The sequence below is a fragment of the Taeniopygia guttata genome, chromosome 27 (genome assembly GCF_048771995.1).
Source record: "Taeniopygia guttata chromosome 27, bTaeGut7.mat, whole genome shotgun sequence".
In the NCBI taxonomy this organism is placed as follows: domain Eukaryota; kingdom Metazoa; phylum Chordata; class Aves; order Passeriformes; family Estrildidae; genus Taeniopygia; species Taeniopygia guttata.
The window spans coordinates 4,400,386-4,423,658 of NC_133052.1; the positions used below are offsets into that span (position 1 = coordinate 4,400,386).

The window sequence follows — 23,273 nt, forward strand, 5'->3', positions numbered from 1 at the left end:
TGAGACACAGCCCGCAAGGCACCCCCAGCAGGACAAGGCCCCTGCTGCCTGCGCAGCTCCAGCCTGTGCAGGCCCAGCCTGGGGATCCTTTGCCTGAGCCCAGCACGGTCCTTCCGAGCTCAGCCAGGCCCAGCTGTGCTCCTGCCTAACCGGGATGAAAATCAGCACCTCAGCCCAGCCTCAGCCTCTGGCCAGAGCACACGGTCTCCCCTCTGCCCACACCACCACCATTGCAGAACACCCACAGAAGCACAAGGAGCAGGAACAAGGAACAGAAAGATCAATCCTGTCATGGAGAGGGTGGAGGTTAAAGGGGCTTCCAACTCACCTGGTTCCCAAGGAGGAGGAGGTGACAGAAGTTGTTGAGAGAGCCACCAGTTCAGCTGCCTTTTATCCTGGCTCCACAGTGCCTCAGGGCCCACAGTCTGAGCTGCACAAGTGATGATATTCCTGCATGATCTAAATGAATGGAAAGATTTCTGGGAATGGTATGGCATGAGTTGGTTTTTCCCTCTACAATGACTTTGCATTTCCTGTCTCACATTATTCCCATTCCTTCATGGACCCTTTTTTGAATGCTGCTGGTATGTGAGATCCCATGTTTCCTGGGGCCATGGATGTGTCAGTGTGTGTAAGAGACATGACCTAGGTGCAGAAGGGATCCAAAGGAGGCAGGTGATTCCAGCCTGAGGCATTCTTCGGGATATTTTACGTTGCTGCTGGCTCAAAGGGCCTCCTCTGCTCTCAGCCCTCCAGTCTTTTGCTCACCACCTAATAGCTCCTCTATGTGATTTCGCCTTTGAATGAAACATCTTTGCCTTCTTCCTCAGCCTTCCTAGCGCATGAGACTCCTGTAGCACTGAGCTTCTGTCCTGCTTGGTGTTCCCAGAATCTGCTCTGACTGGGAGCTTCCCTGCACCTCCTCAGTCACATAGGACCTCTGCCCCATCTGCTCCCCAACAATAATGTGTGTGGGAGTGTGGCTGTGCCCCAGTGTGTGCCAGTGTCTGCACATCCCTGTGCTTGTGCCCTGCTGGGAACACCCCTGAGAGCCTCTGGCCTACGCAGGGATGGTTGTGCACAGGTCAGGGCACTTGTGTGCAACCCCCCTGCCCGTGTGCCTGTGCCCGTGTGCTGGGCTCTGTGCCTCTGGGGTCATCTCTGAGCACAGCTGGGCAGGCTGGCAGTGTGTCAGTGCCCCTGTGTGTGTGTCCACAGCTGGGCCTGAGCTGAGCTCTCAGCCCAGCCATTGTATTCCCCGTAGGGCCTTCCCTGCCCAGCAGTGCCAGCCCCTCACACACACTCAGGGCCTAGTTCCTTCTCTGCAGGAACCTGGAGAGGGCCACGGCACCCACATCTCTCAATGAAAGTCCCAAACCCAGGCTATCCCTTTGATGCCACATCCAGGCAGCCTTGGGACACTCAGGTGTTTCCCACTGTCCTTGATCCTGCCTCATGTGGAGGCTTGGATGTGAGCGTGTTCTGGTGGCTCTGTGAAGTTCGTGAGTCCCGTGGCCACGGTGGCCTTTTCCTGAACCACAAGGTATGGAAAATGATGGTGTCAAAGAGAGTGAGGCACCTGGAGAAACTGTTTGATCGTTTCTGGGAGGTGGTGGCCAGAAAGGGGAAGTTACTTGTCTATGACACTGAGAACGGAAACAGTGGCCACTTCCAGCAAGGTGGGAGGGAGATTTTGATTCTGTCCACAATCTAAGTGTAACCCAGAATTTTATGTAAAAGAGGCTTCTGGATCATGAGAGAAAAGTAGCAGATTATGAGATTACATGGCAGATCAGTTGGAATATGCAGACATAGGCGTTTCATTTGAAAACTCAAATGTGAATGGTAAAATTGCGTGTTTCTCCTTGGCATACTTCCAATCCTGCTTGTTCAGGTCCATCATCTGTCATGACTACTGTATTCATGCTGTGCCAGGTACTCTGAATAACTTTCTTGCTTTGTTGCTGCAGAAATCTTTCCTTGGGGAAGTAAGTGGAGTGACATCAATGCACATGCAGAAATACACACTCTGATCCACTTTGTTTATGTATTGCTGCACTGTGAGTGATGTCCAAAGACAACAATATCATATACAGAGCAGGTCAAGTAATGTTGGACAGTGCTTCCTACTCCATGCCCAGAGCCTCAGGCGCCACCATGGGGGTGATGGAGTTGGATTTGGGACACTGGACTTCCCTGGCAGCTCAGAGCACCTCTCCTCCAGTGGGTACTGAAGAGCCTGGCTACAGTTTCACGCGGAGTGTGAAATGTTCATTGCACAGGGTGACCATCTGGGGCCTTTCGCACACCCTTCTTTTGCTTCTTCAGAAAGGCACTGTTTTGTCTAAAGATGCATCTTTGTGCCAGTTGAACAGTGAGCCAGGACTGTCTGAGGAATGTGTCAAATCCCAATGCAGCAGCCACTGCAACCCCTCTGTATGTGTCAGAGATGACCAAGGTGCTGGAGAACCTGTGCTATGAGTGATGATGTGGAGCCTTTTCTCTCTGGAAAGTAGAAGGCTTTGGAGAACTCCATCCAGTTTTTCAGCAGTTCCAGGATTCCAACAAAAAGGACGGGGACTCTTTCATTCCAGAGATTCTCATGGAAAGGGTCAGTCATTTCCCAGGGTTGCACTTGTTCAAAAACACAGTGCTCCATGGTAGCTCCCCAATAGGGGAAGAATTCCTGTCAGCAAGACTTCTCCACTGTGGCCTTCTCTCCACTGTAGTGGACATTCTTGCCAGGAATCTTTTCGGGTGCAGGCTCCTCATGGGGTCACAGCTTCCTTCATGATTCATTTACCTGCAAAGAGCCCCATAGTTTTATGTGGGGTTGCTAGTTGGAGACTGACACATGACACCACACACTGAGAGCCATCATCAAACAGCAGTGGTTTATTATGGAAGGTCTTTATGTAGAGCATTTGAAACTCCTGGTTAAAAGAGCTGACTGGTTGAGATCACTCTCTGCTCAGATGTCTGGCCAGTGCTGTGCCTGCATCTAAGCTTGGACAGGGTTGGCTGAGGGTCCCCTGTATAGGTCTGAATCCAACCCATTCTAATGTGACACCACAGAACAGCTGACCCCAGTCAGCCCATCTGGGTGCGTGCTGCCAACCCCAACCTATGAAACCCCTCAGTCCTGTGTGCCTGGAGAGCAGCTGGACAGAACAGTAAATGTGGGGGTGGTGTCTGAAAAGAGGAGGCTGTGGGCTGTCCTCAAGCATTGCTGGTTCCCACGTACCCCTTTTGACCCCCCATTTATGTCAAGCTGGGGAACCATCTTCATCCCCTGGTAGTTTTAGTGGTGTATAAAGGAATGTGTTTGTGAGCTTCAAGAGAAAAGGCACAAAGTAAAATCCACTGTAGAGCGTCCCAAGCCCTGAGCTCACTGGAAAAGTTGACACAGATGGAAAGAGAAGCAGAGGCCAAGGCTTGGATGCAAAACAACTTTATTGACTCAAAGCAAGAAAAAGGAGGAGGTTCCCAGAGAGCATCAGGAGCAGCCACTGAGGGACATTTGCAGTGTCCCTCGGCCTGCCCTCCAGATAGAAAGAAGGAGGAAAGCTTGGAGGTCCAACTAGGCTGACATTGAGTGCTGGTGACAAGAAATGAATGGAAGAGAAAGAACAGAAGAAAAGAATGAAACAAAAGTCATAAGTCCTCCATAAAATGTCCCAAAATTCTGTCTTCATTCCAGCTCCATGATCTGAGGTCTTGGAGGTTCTTGCCCAAGGATGTTGGCATTAGCATTTTTAGCAGGGACGGCATCTGCTGCCACCATAGCAGTTGGTGATGCAGGAGATGTCAAAGCCCCCAGAGCTGATGGGCACTCCGCCACAGCTGAGGATGTTGCCAACAGCAGCAGAGGTGGAGGATCCCACGGCGGTGTTCTGTGGGGAGGAGCTGAGGATGGGGCCGGGCAGGGTCACCAGCACAGCAGGCGGCTCAATGACAACGTGGGAGCTCTGGCACTGCCTGACACAGCACTCAGTGCAGCTGCTGGCCAGCGGGCAGGGGCCGCAGGGCTGGCAGCAAGGGTCACAGGGCTGGCAGCAGGACATGGCTCGGGGTCACAGGTACACCTGGCACAGAGGGCAGGGAGAAGCACAAAGTGAGGACACATGAGAAGCAGCACTGCACCCAAACACCCTGCAGCCCAGGCACCTCCTGGCCCCCACTGCACTGCCCAGTTCAACGCCCAGGAGTCACCTCAGACAAGCCCCAGCTTCTCTCTGTCTGCACAAGACCTTCTGTCCCCTGCCCTCTCCCAGCAGAAGCAGCTCCCATCCCTGCACTACAACAGCCCCTCTCAGCTGAGACCTCCAGCCAGGCAAGAGATGCTCTTGAAGCAGCAGGAGGTGGAGGAGAAGAGGCCCCCCACTCACCTGGTTCCTGAGGAAGAGGAGGAGGTGAGAGAAGTGGATGAGAGAGCAGAGACTTGGGCTGCCTTTTATAGCAGTCCTGCCCTGATTTAAGCCCTGAGGCACCTTCATGGAAGTCATAATTTTCTGACCAGTTCATGTCAGATGTGCACCATTGCAGTTAATGGTAGAGGCTGTGTCCTGGTTTCCTGCATTTCTGCTTTTTCATTTCCTGGCTTTTGTCCTGTGCGTTCCTATCTGAGGACTTGTGTTAGGGCCGGAATGAGAGGCCCAAGAATTTCCGGGATATAAACTCAACCACACAGACTGACTGCTCAGATCATGGTCTGGTGGCATTCCATGAGGTCACAAAATGCATCTTAATTCCTCTCTTCTGGTCAGCCTTCAGTCAACAGTCCGTGAACATTTCTCCACCACATTCTTGTTCTTCTGCTGTATTGTGGTTTGCTTCTCTACAGGAGCTGCAGCAAGGTTGCTTCTCCCCAAAGAGTGTTGCCCTACCTCCCTATGGTGCATTGTCCAACCACATGCTGGTCTTTCTCACCATATATTCTTTACTGACAATCCTTGGTTGTTATTACTGTCTCTGCTGGGTTGACCTTGGATGGATGGCCAGTACTCGACAGCCACGCTATCACTCCAACTTCTGAAGTGGACAGGGAAGTAAAAGAAAGGTGCAAAAACTAACTTGAGGCATGGGATATGGTGGTTGTCCAAAGTGGGGTAAGGTGGTTAGCTAAATAATACTTTGCTCTTGAAATTTTGTTTCATGCTGTGATGGATCCTGTTCCTTATGTAATAGCTGAATGATTTGGAAGCTGGGGAAGAAGGCTGAAGGAATGGGCTCTGTGTCATTGAAGAGTCCAGTGTCTCCCACCATGTCTGACTGAGTCAGCTTTGGCTGGGTCCAAAAGGGACTCAGCGCTGCTGAGCCCAACACAGAGTACATTTGTCACACTGGTGATGCCTCTGTGAAAGCATATTTCATTAGAAATGGTTTGGTTTGGGAGGAAAGGGTTAAAAGCAGAAGAATTAGGAGGATGATTGCAGGTTCACTCAAGTGACTTTGCAGCTGAGAATGCCAGAGCCTGGAGAGTATCAGTGTGGGAAACACCAAAAGCATGCCTACTACTGCTTTAACCAGTGTTTGGAGAAGTAGCATCTCTGTGTAGAGACAATGCCAGTGTTGGGAGAGACTTGGAGGCGCTCTCATGGATGTTTTTGATCTCCCTGTTTTGGGAGAGAGAAGATCAAAGCTCGAAGATCACAAAAAGCCCAGGGAGATCACAGCATTGGTGTAAAGAGGAGCCCTACTAGCAAGGACTGAGCCAAAGGGGAAAAATATTCCCACTTGTGCATCTCCACCGAAGTGTTCCCTTGGTCTTCTGTGAGGAGAAAGGCAAGGAAATAAGTCTGCTCTTTGCCTTTGCACCATGGTTTTGTGGTTGTTCCATCCACCTGACTGTGTCAACTCAAAATCTTGAGATGGAAGGGAACCTAAGCAACATTTTCTTTCATTTGCAACACTCCACCCACCGCCCAAAATATGGACAAGGATGGCACCCACAAAATCAAGTGGCTCAATGTCCTCAGCAACCTTGCCTTAACATTTCTACGAGTGAGAATAAACTTTTCTGTGCAACTTCCTCCAGTGTTGCACCACCCTCACTGTCAGGGTATCCATGTCAGATCCAATGGAAAGGGCACAAGGAAGATCCATAGCAGTGAGTCCCGCTCTCTGCTTTTCCCACGTTCTCCTGACGTGACTGGATGAGTTCTCAGAGGTAAAGGAGAAGAAACAGGCCCAGGGGTGGATGCAAAAAGAACTTTATTGAGTCTAAAGAAGAGAAGAAGTTGATTGCCAAAGACAGCAGCGGGAGCGGCCGCTAAGATGCAGAGGTCTTTGCATCTGATCAGACTGCAGGATCCAGGGAGAGGAGGGGTGGGGAGACAGAAACACTAGGCTGCCATTGGCACATGGTGAAAGGAAAGGAGTGAGAAGAAGGAACTAACAGCAAAAGAGGCTAAATTCCAAGTTACAATATTTTGTCTGCATTCATGGAGCATGTCCTGATGTCTTGGAGGTTCTTGCCTGAGGATGTTGGCATCAGCGTGTTTAGCAGGGACGACAGCATCTGCTGCCACCACAGCAGTTGGTAATGCAGGAGATGTCAAAGCCCCCAGAGCTGATGGGCACTCCCTCAGAGCTGAGGATGCTGCCAACAGCAGCGGAGGTGGAGGATCCCACGGCGGTGTTCTGTGGGGAGGAGCTGAGGATGGGCCCGGGCAGGGTCACCAGCACAGCAGGCGGCTGAATGACAACGTGGGAGCTCTGGCACTGCCTGACACAGCACTCAGTGCAGCTGCTGGCCAGCGGGCAGGGGCCGCAGGGCTGGCAGCAAGGGTTGCAGGGCTGGCACTGCTGGCACTTCTCAGAGCAGGACATGTCTCGAGCCTGGCGCTGCACCTGGCACAGAGGGCAGGGAGGAAGCAGAGCACACGCACACCTGAGACACAGCCCGCAAGGCACCCCCAGCAGGACAAGGCCCCTGCTGCCTGCGCAGCTCCAGCCTGTGCAGGCCCAGCCTGGGGATCCTTTGCCTGAGCCCAGCACGGTCCTTCCGAGCTCAGCCAGGCCCAGCTGTGCTCCTGCCTAACCGGGATGAAAATCAGCACCTCAGCCCAGCCTCAGCCTCTGGCCAGAGCACACGGTGTCCCCTCTGCCCACACCACCACCATTGCAGAGCACCCACAGAAGTACAAGGAGCAGATACAAGGAACAGAAAGATCAATGCAGTCATGGAGAGGGTGGAGGTTAAAGGGGCTTCCAACTCACCTGATTCCCAAGAAGGAGGAGGTGACAGAAGTTGTAGAGAGAGCCACCAGTTCAGCTGCCTTTTATCCTGGCCCCACAGTGCCTCAGGGCCCACAGTTTGAGCTGCACAAGTGATGATATTCCTGCATGATCTAAATGAACGGAAAGATTTCTAGGAATGGTATGGCATGAGTTGGTTTTTCCGTCTACAATGACTTTGCATTTCCTGGCTCACATCATTCCCATTCCTTCATGGACCTTTTTTGAATGCTGCTGGTATGTGAGATCCCATGTTTCCTGGGGCCAAGGATGCGTTGGTGTGTGTAAGAGACATGACCTAGGTGCAGAAGGGAACCCAAAGAGGCAGGTGATTCCAGCCTGAGGCATTCTTTTGGATATTTTATGTTGGTGCTGGCTGGCAGGGCCTTCTTTGTTCACTGCCCCCCAGTCTTTTGCTCACCACCTAATGGCTCCTCGATGTGATTTGTCCTTTCAATGAAACTCTTTCTCCTTGGCCTTCATAGTGCTTGAGACTCCTGTAGCCCTTCAGACTGAGCTTCTGCCTGCTTGGTGTTCCCAGAATGTGCTCTGACTGGGAACTTCCCTGCACCTCCTCACTCACATCCCTTCCTCAGGCCTCTGCCCCCTGTGCTCCCCCACAATAATGTGCTTGCTATTGTGGCTGTGCCCCAGTGTGTGCCAGTGTCTGCACATCCCAGTGCTTATGCCCTGCTGGGAACACCCTGAGAGCCTCTGGCCTGCGCAGGGATGGTTGTGCACAGGTCAGGGCACTTGTGTGCAACCCCCCTGCCCGTGTGCCTGTGCCCGTGTGCTGGGCTCTGTGCCTCTGGGGTCATCTCTGAGCACAGCTGGGCAGGCTGGCAGTGTGTCAGTGCCCCTGTGTGTGTGTCCACAGCTGGGCCTGAGCTGAGCTCTCAGCCCATCCATTGCACGCTCCGTAGGGCCTTCCCTGCCCAGCAGTGCCAGCCCCTCACACACACTCAGGGCCCACTGCCTTCTCTCCAGGAACCTGGAGAGGGACACGGCACCCACATCTCTCAAGGACGGTCCCAAACCCAGGCCATCCCTTTGATGCCACATCCAGGCAGCCTTGGGGCACTCAGGTGTTTCCCACTGTCCTTGATCCTGCCTCATGTGGAGGCTTGGATGTGACAGTGTTCTGGTGGTTCTGTGGGATGGGAAGTCCAGCGGCCACAGTGGCCTTTGTCCTGAGCCATGAGCTGTGGGAAAATGATGCTGTCAAAAATAATGTGTCAAGTGGAGAAAAACATTTGACCATGTCTGGGATCTGGAGGACAGAAGACGGGAGAATTTCTCCTTTGGCACATCCAGAATAAGAAAATGTGGCAGACTCCAACAGGGTGGGAGGATGATTTTGGTTCTGTCCTCATGCTTACTTGACTCTGTGAAACCCCTCAGCCCTGCCAGTCTGGTTAGTCGCTGAGCAGAAGACTAATGTGAGGAAGGTGTTTGAAGAGAGGAGGTTGTGGACTCTCCCCAGGAATGCTGTTTCCCATTCCCACTCCTGTGGCCTTTGACATCATCTTCTCGTGATGATCACTGTTTTGGGGGAGCATGGGATTTGTTTGGGAGATGCAAGAGAAAAGGCACAAAGTAACATCCACCACTAATTGTCCAAGCTTGTCTCCCTGCACGTTTTGCCCTGAGCTGACTGGAAGAGTTCCCACACAAGGAAGGAGAAAGCAGAAGGCCAGGTATGGATGCAAAACAACTTTATTGAGTCTAAGGAAGAGAAGGAGAAAGCTGAAAGAGGACATCACGAGCAGCCACTGGGGTATAATTAGGGTATCCATTTACCTGGACTGCAGAGTGACAGATATAGGAGGGAGGCAAAGAGGTCCCACTAGGCTGGCATTGGGTGGTGCTGACAGGAAGGGAAGGGAAGAGAAGAGAGTGGATGAAAATAGCAGCAAACCAAACGCACAAAATCATTGTTCCAAAGATGCATCTTCATTTCAGTTCCATATTCTAAGGCTGTGGAGGTTCTTGCCCAAGGATGTTGGAAGCATCTTTAGCAGGGGGGACAGCATCTGCTGCCATAGCAGCTGGTGATGCAGGAGATGTCAAAGCCCCCAGAGCTGATGGGCACCCCACCACAGCTGAGGATGTTGCCGACAGCAGCAGAGGTGGAAGATCCCACGGCGGTGTTCTGTGGGGAGGAGCTGAGGATGGGGCCGGGCAGGGTCACCAGCACAGCAGGCGGCTGAATGACAACGTGGGAGCTCTGGCACTGCCTGACACAGCACTCATTGCAGCTGCTGGCCAGCGGGCAGGGGCCACAGGGCTGGCAGCAAGGGTTGCAGGGCTGGCAGCAGGACATGGCTCGGGGTCACAGGTACGCCTGGCACAGAGGGCAGGGAGAAGCACAAAGTGAGGACACATGAGAAGCAGCACTGCACCCAAACCCCCTGCAGCCCAGGCACCTCCTGGCCCCCACTGCACTGACCAGCTCAAAGCCCAGGAGTCACCTCAGCCAAGTTCCAGCCTCACTCTGTCAGCACAAGACATTCTCTCCCCTGCCCTCTCCCAGCAGAAGCAGCTCCCAGACCTGCACTGCAGCCGGCCCTCCCAGCTGAGACCTCCGGCAAGGCAAGAGGTACTCTTGAAGCAGCAGCAGGAGGAGGAGAAGAGGCTTCCCACTCACCTGATTTCAGTAGAGGAGGATGTGAGAGCGTGGATGAGAGATCAGAGACTTGGGCTGCCTTTTATAGCAGTCCTGCCCTGCCTCAGGCCCAGAAGCATCTTAGTGGAAGTCATAATTTTCTGACCAGCTCATGTCAAATGTGCACATTCGCAGTTAATGGTGGGGGCTGTGTCCTGGTTTCCTGCATTTCTGCCTTTTCATTTCCTGTCTTTTGCCCTGTGCGTTCCTATCTGAAATCTCCTTCTAGGGTCAGGATGAGTGGCCCAAGGATTTCCAGGATATGAACACGTCAGAGTAGGCAGAATGCCGGGATCATGGTCTGGTGGCATTCCATGCAGGCTCATGACCTGAATCTGTGTCATTCCTGTGGGTTAGTTTGTGGCAAAATACTCAGGGTCTCACTCTCATTCTTCCTCTGTAGCTGCCCATCTCTCTCACATCTCTTTGTGACATCCTATGAGTTTTCACGTGCAGCCTGTTTTCCTGGCCCGTTTTGGGAATGGATAGGGGACATAAAGTATTCTTTGTGCTCTTGCTTCCCCCAAATACAATTAACTTTCGCCAACAGTCCATGCCCGCTTCTGCAGCTTGTTCCTGCTCTTGCCCTGGGCTGGATTAGCAGCTGTGCTTGGTGGCCCTTGGCTGTATGGATGGTGCCCAGCAAGCTGCTCTATAAATCCCTTTCCTCCAAGGATTAGAGAAGACAACATAAATCAGAGAGTGATTTGAACCTTCGTAGAAGGCAGTTTGCTAAAGCAAAAGTGAATGTTTATGCGTTCATAAGTACACTGGGGAAAAAATATTTCAAGGCCTCCTTCCATCAGGAAATGATGGCTGGCAGTTTCCCAGGAAGCAAGGCTTCCTCATGTGTTGTGGTTGCTCACAAGGAAAAACTTTGTAACTCAGGCTGCAGAAATGGGCTTTGTGAGAAGAGTCCAGTGTCTCCAGCCATGTCTGACTGTGTCAGCTCCAGCTGAGTCCAAAGGGGACTCAGACCTGTCCCACACTGAGCACATCTGTCACACTGCTGAGGCCTCTGGGAAAGCAGATTTCATTAGAAATGGTTTGGGCTGGAAGGCAACTCCAAAACCTTTTATTCCTGTCCTCCTGCCTTTAATAGTTGGGCACCCACTAAACCAGCTGGCTCAAAGCAGGGTTGAACCTTATCTTGCACAGTTCCAGTGTTGAGCATCCAAAACCTTTCTGGGCACTTTAGTACACTGCCTCAACATCCTGACAGAGAGGGACATCTTTGTGAGCTCCAAGGGGAAGGGAAAAAAAAAATTGAACGAAAAAAATTCCACCAAGAAAGTTGCAGGGATGGCAATGCTGGGCTTCCTCCAGCCTTTTGCAAGAGTGGGAACTGGAAGAGTTGTCACAGAAGGAAGGAGAAATCATTGGCCAAGGTTAGAATGCACAAAAAACTTTATTGAGTCAAAAGAAGAAAATATGGAGGCTAAGAGAGGGCACCCGAGGGCAGAAAATCAGATGCCCCAGTGATATGTGACATCCTGGCCTGCCAAGGGAAGGAGGCCAAGAGGTCCCAGTGGTCTGACATTAAGTGTCGGAGACAGGAAAGGAAGAGAAGAGGAAATGAGAGTAGGAGAAGAAGAAGGAAAGAACTATCTGAAGCTCTAAATCAAATGTCTTAAGTTCTGTCTTCTTTCCAGCAGCATGTCCTGAGGTTGTGGAGGTTCTTGCCTGAGGATGTTGGCATCAGCATGTTTAGCAGGGACGACAGCATCTGCTGCCACCAGCGCAGTTGGTGATGCAGGAGATGTCAAAGCCCCCAGAGCTGATGGGCACTCCCTCAGAGCTGAGGATGTTGCCAACAGCAGCGGAGGTGGAGGATCCCACGGCGGTGTTCTGTGGGGAGGAGCTGAGGATGGGCCCGGGCAGGGTCACCAGCACAGCAGGCGGCTGAATGACAACGTGGGAGCTCTGGCACTGCCTGACACAGCACTCAGTGCAGCTGCTGGCCAGCGGGCAGGGGCCGCAGGGCTGGCAGCAAGGGTTGCAGGGCTGGCACTGCTGGCACTTCTCAGAGCAGGACATGTCTCGAGCCTGGCGCTGCACCTGGCACAGAGGGCAGGGAGGAAGCAGAGCACACGCACACCTGAGACACAGCCCGCAAGGCACCCCCAGCAGGACAAGGCCCCTGCTGCCTGCGCAGCTCCAGCCTGTGCAGGCCCAGCCTGGGGATCCTTTGCCTGAGCCCAGCACGGTCCTTCCGAGCTCAGCCAGGCCCAGCTGTGCTCCTGCCTAACCGGGATGAAAATCAGCACCTCAGCCCAGCCTCAGCCTCTGGCCAGAACACACGGTGTCCCCTCTGCCCACACCACCACCATTGCAGAACACCCACAGAAGCACAAGGAGCAGGAACAAGGAACAGAAAGATCAATGCAGTCATGGAGAGGCTGGAGGTTAAAGGGGCTTCCAACTCACCTGATTCCCAAGAAGGAGGAGGTGACAGAAGTGGTTGAGAGAGCCACCAGTTCAGCTGCCTTTTATCCTGGCCCCACAGTGCCTCAGGGCCCACAGTTTGAGCTGCACAAGTGATGATATTCCTGCATGATCTAAATGAACGGAAAGATTTCTAGGAATGGTATGGCATGAGTTGGTTTTTCCGTCTACAATGACTTTGCATTTCCTGGCTCACATCATTCCCATTCCTTCATGGACCCTATTTTGAATGCTGGTATGTGAGACCCCATGTTTCCTGGGGCCAAGGATGCGTTGGTGTGTGTAAGAGACATGACCTAGGTGCAGAAGGGAACCCAAAGAGGCAGGTGATTCCAGCCTGAGGCAGTCTTTTGGATATTTTATGTTGGTGCTGGCTAGCAGGGCCTTCTTTGTTCACTGCCCTCCAGTCTTTTGCTCACCACCTAATGGCTCCTCGATGAGATTTGTCCTTTCAATGAAACTCTTTCTCCTTGGCCTTCATAGTGCTTGAGACTTCTGTAGCCCTTCAGACTGAGCTTCTGCCTGCTTGGTGTTCCCAGAATCTGCTCTGACTGGGAACTTCCCTGCACCTCCTCACTCACATCCCTTCCACAGGCCTCTGCCCCCTGTGCTCCCCCACAATAATGTGCATGCTATTGTGGCTGTGCCCCAGTGTGTGCCAGTTTCTGCACATCCCTGTGCTTATGCCCTGCTGGGAACACCCCTGAGAGCCTCTGGCCTGCGCAGGGATGGTTGTGCTCAGGCCAGGGCACTTGTGTGCAACCCCCCAGCCCGTGTGCCTGTGCCCATGTGCTGGGCTCTGTGCCTCTGGGGTCATCTCTGAGCACAGCTGGGCAGGCTGGCAGTGTGTCAGTGCCCCTGTGTGTGTGTCCACAGCTGGGCCTGAGCTGAGCTCTCAGCCCAGCCATTGTACTCCCCGTAGGGCCTTCCCTGCCCAGCAGTGCCAGCCCCTCACACACACTCAGGGCCCAGTTCCTTCTCTCCAGGCATCTGGAGAGGGCCACGGCACCCACATCTCTCAATGAAAGTCCCAAACCCAGGCCATCCCTTTGATGCCACATCCAGGCAGCCTTGGGGCACTCAGGTGTTTCCCACTGTCCTTGTTCCTGCCTCATGTGGGGCTCAGCGGTGACAGTGTTCTGGTGGCTCTGTGGGATGGGAAGTCCAGCGGCCACAGTGGCCTTTCTCCTGAGCCATGAGCTGTGGGAAAATGATGCTGTGAAAAATAACGTGTCAAGTGGAGAAAAACATTTGACCATGTCTGGGATGTGCAGGACAGAAGACGGGAGAATTTCTCCTTTGGCACATCCAGAATAAGAAAATGTGGCAGACTCCAACAGGGTGGGAGGATGATTTTGGTTCTGTCCTTGTGCTTACTTGACTCTGTGAAACCCCTCAGCCCTGCCAGTCTGGTTAGTCGCTGAGCAGAAGACTAATGTGAGGAAGGTGTTTGAAGAGAGGAGGTTGTGGACTCTCCCCAGGAATGCTGTTTACCACTCCCGCTCCTGTGACCTTTGACATCATCTTCTCGTGATGATCACTATTTTGGGGAAGCATGGGATTTGTTTGGGAGATGCAAGAGAAAAGGCACAAAGTAACATCTACTACAAATTGTCCAAGCTTGTCTTCCTGCACCTTTTGCCCTGAGCTGACTGGAAGAGTTCCCACACAAGGAAGGAGAAAGCAGAGGGCCAGGTTTGGATGCAAAACAACTTTATTGAGTCTAAGGAAGAGAAGGAGAAAGCTGAAAGAGGACATCACGAGCAGCCGCTGGGGTATAATTAGGGTATCCATTTACATGGACTGCAGAGTGACAGATATAGGAGGGAGGCAAAGAGGTCCTAGGCTGGCATTGGGTGGTGCTGACAGGAAGGGAAGGGAAGAGAAGAGAGTGGATGAAAATAGCAGCAAACCAAACACACAAAATCATTGTTCCAAATATGCATCTTCATTTCAGTTCCATATTCTAAGGCGTGGAGGTTCTTGCCCAAGGATGTTGGAAGCATCTTTAGCAGGGGGGACAGCATCTGCTGCCATAGCAGTTGGTGATGCAGGAGATGTCAAAGCCCCCAGAGCTGATGGGCACCCCACCACAGCTGAGGATGTTGCCAACAGCAGCAGAGGTGGAGGATCCCACGGCGGTGTTCTGTGGGGAGGAGCTGAGGATGGGGCCGGGCAGGGTCACCAGCACAGCAGGCGGCTCAATGACAACGTGGGAGCTCTGGCACTGCCTGACACAGCACTCAGTGCAGCTGCTGGCCAGCGGGCAGGGGCCGCAGGGCTGGCAGCAAGGGTCACAGGGCTGGCAGCAGGACATGGCTCGGGGTCACAGGTGCACCTGGCACAGAGGGCAGGGAGAAGCACAAAGTGAGGACACATGAGAAGCAGCACTGCACCCAAACCCCCTGCAGCTCAGGCACCTCCGGGCCCCCACTGCACTGACCAGCTCAAAGCCCAGGAGCCACCTCAGCCAAGTCCCAGCTTCTCCCTGTCTGCACCAGACCTTCTCTTCCCGGCCCTCTCCCAATAGGAGCAGCTCCCAGCCCTGGTCTCCTATATCTCCTTTCACCTGCGATCTCCAGCCAGGCAAGAGCTGCTCTTGAAGCAGCAGCAGGAGGAGGAGAAGAAGAGGCTTCCCACTCACCTGATTCCTGAGGAGGAGGAGGATGTGAGCAAAGTGGATAAGCGAGCAGAGACTTGGGCTGCCTTTTATAGCTATGCTGCCTTGCCTAAAGGCCCAGAGGCACCTTTGTGGAAGTCGTAATTTTCTGACCAGCTTATGTCAAATGCAAACTATCCCAGCTAATGGTAGGGGCTGTGTCCTGATTTCCTGCACTGCAGCCTCTACTTCCCGGCTTCTGCCCTGTGCGTTCCTATCTGAAGTCTCCTTCTAGGGTCAGGATGAACGGCTCAAGGATTTCCAGGATATAAACACGTCAGAGTAGGCAGAATGCTGGGATCATTGTCTGGTGGCATTCCATGCAGGCTCATGACCTGAACCTGTGTCATTCCTGTGGGTTTGTTTGTGGCAAAATGCTCAGGGCAACACTCTCATTCTTCCTCTGTAGCTGCCCATCTCTCTTGCATCTCTTTGTGACATCCTATGAGTTTTCACATGCAGCCTGTTTTCCTGGCTCATTTTGGGAATGGATAGGGGACATAAAGTATTCTTCGTGCTCTTGCTTCCCTCTAATACAATTAACTTTCGCCAACAGTCCATGCCCGCTTCTGCAGCTTGTTCCTGCTCTTGCCCTGAGCTGGATTAGCAGCTGTGCTTGGTGGCCCTTGGCTGGATGGATGATGCCCAGCAAGCTGCTCTATCAATCCATTTCCTCAGGGGATCACGGAAGATAATATCCATCAGAGAACAATTTGAACCTTGATGGAAGGGAGTTTGCTAAAGCAATAGTGAAAGGTTATGCATGCACAAGTACACTGGGAAAAAAAATTGTCATGGCCTTCTTCCATCAGGAAATGATGGCTGGCAGTTTCCCAGGAAGCAAGGCTTCCTCATGTGTTGAGGTTGCTCACAAGGAAAAACTTTGTAACTCAGGATGCAGAAATGGGCTTTGTGAGAAGAGTCCAGTGTCTCCAGCCATGTCTGACTGTGTCAGCTCCAGCTGTGTCCAAAGGGGACTCAGACCTGCCCCACACTGAGCACATTTGTCACACTGCTGAGGCCTCTGGGAAAGCAGATTTCATTAGAAATGGTTTGGTGGAAGGCAACTTCAAGGCCATTTTATTCCTGTCCTCCTGCCTTTAATAGTCGGGCACCCATTAAACCAGTTTGCTCAAAGCAGGGTTGACTTCCAGTGTTGAGCATCCAAAGCCTTTCTGGGCACTTTAGCACACTGCCTCACCATCCTGAACGAGAGGGACATCTTTGTGAGCTCCAAGGGAAAAGACACAAACAAAATTGAACTGAAAAAAATTGCACCAAAAAGGTGCAGGGATGGCAATGCTGGGCTTCCTCCAGCCTTTTGCAAGAGTGGGAACTGGAAGAGTTGTCACAGAAGGAAGGACAAATCATTGGCAAAGGTTAGAATGCACAAACAACTTTATTGAGTCAAAAGAAGAAATTATGGAGGCTCAGAGAGGGCACTCGATGGCAGAAACTCAGATGCCCCAGTGATATGTGACATCCGGGCCTGCCAAGGGAAGGAGGCCAAGACGTCCCACTGGCTGACATTGAGTGTTGGAGACAGGAAAGAAAGAGGAGAGGGAAATGAGAGAAGAGAAGAAGAAGGAAAGAACAATCTGAAGCTCTAAATCAAATGTCTTAGGTTCTGTCTTCATTCCCGCAGCATGTCCTGAGGTTGTGGAGGTTCTTGCCTGAGGATGTTGGCATCAGCATGTTTAGCAGGGACGACAGCATCTGCTGCCACCACAGCAGTTGGTGATGCAGGAGATGTCAAAGCCCCCGGAGCTGATGGGCACTCCCTCAGAGCTGAGGATGCTGCCAACAGCAGCAGAGGTAGAAGATCCCACGGCGGTGTTCTGTGGGGAGGAGCTGAGGATGGGGCCGGGCAGGGTCACCAGCACAGCAGGCGGCTGAATGACAACGTGGGAGCTCTGGCACTGCCTGACACAGCACTCAGTGCAGCTGCTGGCCAGCGGGCAGGGGCCGCAGGGCTGGCAGCAAGGGTTGCAGGGCTGGCACTGCTGGCACTTCTCAGAGCAGGACATGTCTCGAGCCTGGCGCTGCACCTGGCACAGAGGGCAGGGAGGAAGCAGAGCACACACACACCTGAGACACAGCCCGCAAGGCACCCCCAGCAGGACAAGGCCCCTGCTGCCTGCGCAGCTCCAGCCTGTGCAGGCCCAGCCTGGGGATGCTTTGCCTGAGCCCAGCACGGTCCTTCCGAGCTCAGCCAGGCCCAGCTGTGCTCCTGCCTAACCGGGATGAAAATCAGCACCTCAGCCCAGCCTCAGCCTCTGGCCAGAGCACACGGTCTCCCCTCTGCCCACACCACCACCATTGCAGAACACCCACAGAAGCACAAGGAGCAGGAACAACGGCCAAAAAGATCAATCCTGTCATGGAGAGGCTGGAGGATAAAGGGGCTTCCAACTCACCTGATTCCCAAGAAGGAGGAGGTGACAGAAGTTGTTGAGAGAGCCACCAGTTCAGCTGCCTTTTATCCTGGCCCCACAGTGCCTCAGGGCCCACAGTTTGAGCTGCACAAGTGATGATATTCCTGCATGATCTAAATGAACGGAAAGATTTCTAGGAATGGTATGGCATGAGTTGGTTTTTCCGTCTACAATGACTTTGCATTTCCTGGCTCACATCATTCCCATTCCTTCATGGACCTTTTTTGAATGCTGGTATGTAAGATCCCATGTTTCCTGGGGCCAAGGATGCCTTGGTGTGTGTAAGAGACATGACCTAGGTGCAGAAGGGAACCCAAAGAGGCAGGTGATTCCAGCCTGAGGCATTCTTTTGGATATTTTATGTTGGTGCTGGCTGGCAGGGCCTCCTTTGTTCACTGCCCTCCAGTCTTTTGCTCACCACCTAATGGCTCCTCAATGTGATTTGTCCTTTCAGTGAAACTCTTTCTCCTTGGCCTTCATAGTGCTTGAGACTCCTGTAGCCCTTCAGACTGAGCTTCTGCCTGCTTGGTGTTCCCAGAATGTGCTCTGACTGGGAACTTCCCTGCACCTCCTCACTCACATCCCTTCCTCAGGCCTCTGCCCCCTGTGCTCCCCCACAATAATGTGCTTGCTATTGTGGCTGTGCCCCAGTGTGTGCCAGTGTCTGCACATCCCTGTGCTTGTGCCCTGCTGGGAACACCCGTGAGAGCCTCTGGCCTGCGCAGGGATGGTTGTGCTCAGGTCAGGGCACTTGTGTGCAACCCCCCTGCCCGTGTGCCTGTGCCCGTGTGCTGGGCTCTGTGCCTCTGGGGTCATCTCTGAGCACAGCTGGGCAGGCTGGCAGTGTGTCAGTGCCCCTGTGTGTGTGTCCACAGCTGGGCCTGAGCTGAGCTCTCAGCCCAGCCATTGCACGCTCCGTAGGGCCCTCCCTGCCCAGCAGTGCCAGCCCCTCACACAGACTCAGGGCCCAGTTCCTTCTCTCCAGGCATCTGGAGAGGGCCACGGCACCCACATCTCTCAATGAAAAACCCAGGCCATCCCTTTGATGCCACATCCAGGCAGCCTTGGGGCACTCAGGTGTTTCCCACTGTCCTTGATCCTGCCTCATGTGGAGGCTTGGATGTGACAGTGTTCTGGTGGCTCTGTGAAGTTTGTGAGTCCCGTGGCCACAGTGGCCTTTTCCTGAACCACAAGGTATGGAAAATGATGGTGTCAAAGAGAGTGAGGCACCTGGAGAAACTTTTTGATCGTTTCTGGGAGGTGGTGGCCAGAAAAGGGAAGTTACTTGTCTACGACACCGAGAAGGGGAAACAGTGGCTGCTTCCAGCAAGGTGGGAGGGAGATTTTGATTCTGTCCACAATCTAAGTGCAACCCAGAATTTTATGTAAAAGAGGCTTCTGGATCATGAGAGAAAAGTAGGAGACTTGTGAGATTACATGGCAAATCAGCTGGAATATGCGGACACAGGTGTTTCATTTGAAAATTCAAATGTGAATGGTGAAATTGTGTGTTTCTCCTTGGCATACTTCCAATCCTGCTTGTTCAGGTCCATCATCTGTCATGACTACTGTATTCATGCTGTGCCAGGTACTCTGAGTAACTTTCTTGCTTTGTTGCTGCAGAAATCTTTCCTTGGGGAAGTAAGTGGAGTGACATCAATGCACATGCAGAAATACACACTCTGATCCACTTCGTTTATGTATTGCTGCACTGTGAGTGATGTCCAAAGACAACAATATCATATACAGAGCAGGTCAAGTCATGTTGGACAGTGCTTCCTACTCCATGCCCAGAGCCTCAGGGGCCACCATGGGGGTGCTGGAGTTGGATTTGGGACACTGGACTTCCCTGGCAGCTCAGAGCACCTCTCCTCCAGTGGGTACTGAAGAGCCTGGCTACAGTTTCACGTGGAGTGTGAAATGTTCATTGCACAGGGTGACCAACTGGGGCCTTTCCCACACCCTTCTTTTGCTTCTTCAGAAAGGCATTGTTTTGTCTAAAGATGCATCTTTGTGCCAGTTGAACAGTGAGCCAGGACTGTCTGAGGAATGTGTCAAATCCCAATGCAGCAGCCACTGCAACCCCTCTGTATGTGTCAGAGATGACCAAGGTGCTGGAGAACCTGTGCTATGAGTGATGATGTGGAGCCTTTTCTCTCTGGAAAGTAGAAGGTTTTGGAGAACTCCATCCAGTTTTCCAGCAGTTCCAGGATTCCAACAAAAAGGATGTGGACTCTTTCATTCCAGAGATTCTCATGGAAAGGGTCAGTCATTTGCCAGGGTTGCACTTGTTCAAAAACACAGTGCTCCATGGTAGCTCCCCAACAGGGGAAGTATTCCTGTCAGCAAGACTTCTCCACTGTGGCCTTCTCTCCACTGTAGTGGACATTCTTGCCAGGAATCTTTTCGGGTGCAGGCTCCTCATGGGGTCACAGGTTCCTTCATGATTAATTTACCTGCAAAGAGCCCCATAGTTTTATGTGGGGTTGCTAGTTGGAGACTGACACATGACACCACACACTGAGAGCCATCATCAAACAGCAGTGGTTTATTATGGAAGGTCTTTATGTAGAGGGTTTGAAACTCCTGGTTAAAACAGCTGACTGGTTGAGATCACTCTCTGCTCAGATGTCTGGCCAGTGCTGTGCCTGCATCTAAGCTTGGACAGGGTGTGCTGAGGGTCCCTGTATAGGTCTGAATCCAACCCATTCTACTGTGACACCACAGAACAGCTGACCCCAGTCAGCCCATCTGGGTGCGTGCAGCCAAACCCCAACCTATGAAACCCCTCAGTCCTGTGTGCCTGGAGAGCAGCTGGACAGAACAGTAAATGTGGGGGTGGTGTCTGAAAAGAGGAGGCTGTGGGCTGTTCCCAAGCATTGCTGGTTCCCACGTACCCCCTTTGACCCCCCATTTATGTCAAGCTGGGGAACCAACTTCAGGAATGTGTTTGTGAGCTTCAAGAGAAAAGGCACAAAGTAAAATCCACTGTAGAGCGTCCCAAGCTCTGCTTCCTCCACCTGTTGCGCTGAGCTCACTGGAAAAGCTGACACAGATGGAAAGAGAAGCAGAGGCCAAAGCTTAGATGCAAAACAACTTTATTGACTCAAAGCAAGTAAAAGGAGGAGGTTCCCCGAGAGCACCAGGAGCAGCCACTGAGGGACATTTGCAGTGTCCCTTGGCCTGCCCTCCAGATAGAAAGAAGGAGGAAAGCCTGGAGGTCCAGCTAGGCTGGCATTCAGTGCTGGTGACAGGAAAGGAATGGAAGAGAAAAAAACAGAAGATAAGAATGAAACAAAAGTCATAAGTACTCCATACAATGTCCCAAAATTCTGTCTTCATTCCAGCAGCATGTCCTGAGGTCTTGGAGGCTCTTGCCCAAGGATGTTTGCATCAGCATTCTTAGCAGGGACGGCATCTGCTGCCACAATAGCAGTTGGTGATGCAGGAGAGGTCAAAGCCCCCAGAGCTGATGGGCACTCCGCCACAGCTGAGGATGTTGCCAACAGCAGCAGAGGTGGAAGATCCCACGGCGGTGTTCTGTGGGGAGGAGCTGAGGATGGGGCCGGGCAGGGTCACCAGCACAGCAGGCGGCTCAATGACAACGTGGGAGCTCTGGCACTGCCTGACACAGCACTCAGTGCAGCTGCTGGCCAGCGGGCAGGGGCCGCAGGGCTGGCAGCAAGGGTCGCAGGGCTGGCAGCAGGACATGGCTCGGGGTTACAGGTACACCTGACAGAGAGGGCAGGGAGAAGTACAAAGTGAGGACACATGAGAAGCAGCACGGCACTCAAACCCCCTGCAGCCCAAGCACCTTCTAGCCCCAACTGCACTGCCCAGCTCAAAGCCCAGGAGCTCCCTCAGCCAAGTCCCTGCCTTACTTGATCCGCACAAGACCTTCTCTCCCCTGCACTCTCCCAGAAGAAGCAGCTCCCATCCCTGCACTACAACAGCCCCTCTCAGCTGAGACCTCCAGCCAGGCAAGAGATGCTCTTGAAGCAGCAGGAGGTGGAGGAGAAGAGGCCCCCCACTCACCTGGTTCCTGAGGAAGAGGAGGAGGTAAGAGAAGTGGATGAGAGAGCAGAGACTTGGGCTGCCTTTTATAGCAGTCCTGCCCTCCTTTAAGCCCTGAGGCACCTTTGTGGAAGTCATAATTTTCTGACCAGTTCATGTCAAATGTGCACCATTGCAGTTAATGGTAGAGGCTGTGTCCTGGTTTCCTGCATTTCTGCCTTTTCATTTCCTGGCTTTTGTCCTGTGCGTTCCTATCTGAGGACTTGTGTTAGGGCTGGAATGAGAGGCCCAAGGATTTCCGGGATATAAACTCATCCACACAGACTGACTGCTCAGATCATGGTCTTGTGACAGTCCATGAGGTCACATAATGCATCTTAATTCCTCTTTTCTGGTCAGCCTTCAGTCAACAGTCCGTGCACATTTCTCCAACACATTCTTGTTCTTCTGCTGTGTTGTGGTTTGCTTCTCTACAGGAGCCGCAGCAAGGATGCTTCTCCCCAAAGAGTGTTGCCCTTCCTACCTAGGGTGCATTGTCCAACCACATGCTGGTCTTTCTCACCATATATTCTTTACTGACAATCCTTGGTTGTTATTACTGGCTCTGCTGGGTTGACCTTGGATGGATGGCCAGTGCTCGACAGCCATGCTATCACTCCAACTTCTGAAGTGGACAGGGAAGTAAAAGAAAGGTGCAAAAACTAACTTGAGGCATGGGATATGGTGGTTGTCCAAAGTGGGGTAAGGTGGTTAGATAAATAATACTTTGCTCTTGAAATTTTGCTTCATGCTGTGATGGATCCTGTTCCTTGTGTAATAGCTGAATGATTTGGAAGCTGGGGAAGAAGGCTGAAGCAATGGGCTCTGTGTCATTGAAGAGTCCAGTGTCTCCCACCATGTCTGACTGAGTCAGCTTTGGCTGGGTCCAAAAGGGACTCAGCGCTGCTGAGCCCAACACAGAGTACATTTTCACACTGGTGATGCCTCTGTGAAAGCATATTTCATTAGAAATGGTTTGGTTTGGGAGGAAAGGGTTAAAAGCAGAAGAATTAGGAGGATGATTGCAGGTTCACTCAAGTGACTTTGCAGCTGAGAATGCCAGAGCCTGGAAGGTATCAGTGTGGGAAACACCAAAAGCATGCCTACTACTGCTTTAACCAGTGTTTGGAGAAGTAGCATCTCTGTGTAGAGACAATGCCAGTGTTGGGAGAGACTTGGAGGCACTCTCATGGACGTGCTTGAGCTCCCTGTTTTTGGAGAGAGAAGATCGAAGGTCGAAAATCACAAAAAGCCCAAGGAGATCACAGCACTGGTGTAAAGAGGAGCCCTACTAGCAAGGACTGAGCCAAAGGGGAAAAATATTCCCACTTGTGCATCTCCACCGAAGTGTTCCCTTGGTCTTCTGTGTGGAGAAAGGCAAGGAAATAAGTCTGCTCTTTGCCTTTGCACCATGGTTTTGTGGTTGTTCCATCCACCTGACTGTGTCAACTCAAAATCTTGAGATGGAAGGGAACCTAAGCAACATTTTCTTTCATTTGCAACACTCCACCCACCGCCCAAAATATGGAGAAGGATGGCACCCACAAAATCAAGTGGCTCAATGTCCTCAGCAACCTTGCCTTAACATTTCTACGAGTGAGAATAAACTTTTCTGTGCAACTTCTTCCAGTGCTGCACCACCCTCACTGTCAGGGTATCCATGTCAGATCCAATGGAAAGGGCACAAGGAAGATCCATAGCAGGGATTCCCACTCTCTGCTTTTCCCACTTTCTCCTGACGTGACTGGAGGAGTTCTCAGAGGTAAAGGAGAAGAAA

The 23,273-nt window shown here is 52.3% G+C and overlaps 3 pseudogenes; all 3 read right to left on the reverse strand.

Annotated features, from left to right (window-relative positions):
- Positions 1 to 3,755: 3,755 nt before the first annotated feature.
- Positions 3,756 to 4,524, reverse strand: LOC115490744 (feather keratin Cos1-2-like; annotated as a pseudogene).
- A 9,833-nt stretch (positions 4,525 to 14,357) lies between these two features.
- LOC140680698 (feather keratin Cos2-2-like) lies at positions 14,358 to 15,569 on the reverse strand (annotated as a pseudogene).
- A 5,276-nt stretch (positions 15,570 to 20,845) lies between these two features.
- LOC115490760 (feather keratin Cos1-2-like) lies at positions 20,846 to 21,614 on the reverse strand (annotated as a pseudogene).
- Positions 21,615 to 23,273: the final 1,659 nt, after the last annotated feature.